The following is a 2,391-nucleotide window of genomic DNA, read 5'->3' as shown; positions in this document are numbered from 1 at the left end:
TATGGGGACTGGAGAGGTCAAATGCTGCGACCAAGATGACAGGAAGTGCTGGGAGTGGGCTACAAGGCCTGTGGCGATGCTTCTTCATAGTTCTGGAGTTATCTCTCCGTCAGTAATCCTCTACCCGCTGTATCTCCCATTGAATCTTTGAGGAACCAGACAGTGTGACAAATATTTACCCTCTATTTCTGGAGGCCGTTCGCTGAAAACTCATGTGATAAGTGGAAGGGTCAAAATACATATGAAATGATTGGTATTGATTAATCCATCTAGTCACTCATTAATTCATTTATTCAACAAATCCTTCCTGAGCCCAAACCGTGTGCCAGGCACCTGGGAATCCAGTCATGAAAACACTGGTCACAGTTCCTGCCTCCTGCCTCTTTCTACTCACAAGGTGGCAAGATGGTTATTAGGTTGGCAATAAAAACAAAGCGCAATGATCTCATCATTGGTTAAATACACCTTTTGTTTGTAAGAGGATTCTTACCTTCTTACCAGCCAACCATGGATTTCAGAATGCCATTGTTTGCTTATTTTTTCCTGTTTCTCTTTTCTTTAAGGAGTGTGCTCTTCTCTCATCTTTATAAGGGAAAAGACAACACCCTTGCTCATTTTCTAGAGAGCTTAATCAGTTTTTATTTAGTTAACTTTACCAGTAGTTGTACATGAAAGAAGGGATGGGGGCCAAGAATGTAAGCTGGACACTGGTTTGTGGGCAGGTCTCCCCATAGGTCCCGGGAAATGTGTTTCCATTTCCATGATTGGCCCTTAAGGGGGGGCATCTGAGCTACCACTGTGCCAATATTTGGGGTTTGGTTAGGATTAGGTTTGATAACATACAAGTGAAAACCCATGAGCCGGTGTAGAATACATTTATAATAAGCTCAAGTTTTATTTCTCTCTTGGATTGAGGAAATCTGGAGGAAGGAAAGCCATGGCTAGTATGGCTGCTTTGTGATCTGATTACTGAGAAAAGACTACCTTTAGGCTTCTCAGTTTTTAGTGCTTGTTTCCCATGAGGCTGCCTCAGGGACCAAGATGGCAGTCGAAGCGCAGGTGCTTATCCCCACAGTTCAGGCAGGAAGCAGAAAGAAGGGCAAGGGGCAAAGGGGCCACACCTCCCAGCTAAGCCAGCCTCCCTTAAAACTATTCTCTTAGTTGCTTCTTCCAGTTGCTTCCACATGTATATTCATCAACCTCCCTTAATATTGTAAGGGAGGCTGGGAAATACACCGTTTACCTGGGAACATTGCCACACTTCCTCTAAATCGAGGATCTTGGTGCTAAAGGAGGAGGGCAGAAAGGATAGGTGGCTCATGCTTCTACAGTGTGCGTCAGAATCACCTGGAGGGGGATTCGAACTCACACAGCTGGGCCCCACCCTCAGGTGGGTGCGAACTGAGACGATGCATTTTTAACAACTCCCAGGTGATGTGGACAGCATCATCCTTGGCCATATTTTAAGCAGCGCTGACAATGTGCCCATTAGATTTGTTGGGGAAGCTCTATTACCCTGGTCATTTAAGTCTTGCCCAACCAGAAACTCACAAAAGCAGCTCATGAAAAATGACCACCATCTTCCTCAAAGTTCAGAGAGAGCCCGTGAGTGGCAGTGCATCAGTAACTGAAGAGCGTCAATGGAAATTTTCCTTTTCCTGGAAACTGCTGGGTTTCACTCAGGCCTTGAACTTGTGAGCTCATGTCTATTTGCAGGCCTCTATTTTCTAGGCTCAGGAGAGGGTAGAAACCCTTTAACTTGTGGTTGACAAGCTCTGTTTGCTTATTTCCATGAGATTATGATTTTTACTGACACAAATATATTTATGGTAGATTCCAAATTTTAAAAAATGTTTATGTTTGAGAGAGAGAAAGACAAAGTGCACATGCGGGAGGGGCAGAGAGAGACAGACACAGAATTTGAAGTGGGATCCAGGCTCCGAGTTGTCAGCACAGAGCCCGATGTGGGGCTTGATCCCATGAACCTTGAGCTCATGACCTGAGCTGAAGTCTGATGCTTAACTGACTGAGCCACTCTTTTATTTTTTAATTTTCTAAAAATTTGTGGCACATTCTAATCCAGTAAGCCTTACACAGGTACTCTTTGCTGTACTAAACACTTTCTTCTATCTAGGGGTGAACAAGCAGTAATAAAGACGTACCTAGGTGTGAACCTGACCTGCTGACAACCAACCTGCACTTGGTTTGGAAATGTCTCTTGAAAAAGTGAAGAGATTTCTCCTTTAGATAAGAGAAAGGCAGAGTGGGATAAATTCCTTCACTTAGACCTCATTCAGCATGTATCTACAGATTGGCTCCTGTGTGTGCCGGGGTGCAGCATGTCCCTACCTTCCGGTGGCTTCCCCAACCCTTCGACCCCATCCAAAGCTT

This window comes from Suricata suricatta, chromosome 9 (assembly GCF_006229205.1).
Source record: "Suricata suricatta isolate VVHF042 chromosome 9, meerkat_22Aug2017_6uvM2_HiC, whole genome shotgun sequence".
In the NCBI taxonomy this organism is placed as follows: Eukaryota; Metazoa; Chordata; class Mammalia; order Carnivora; family Herpestidae; genus Suricata; species Suricata suricatta.
Note: the sequence above shows the minus strand (reverse complement) of the source record.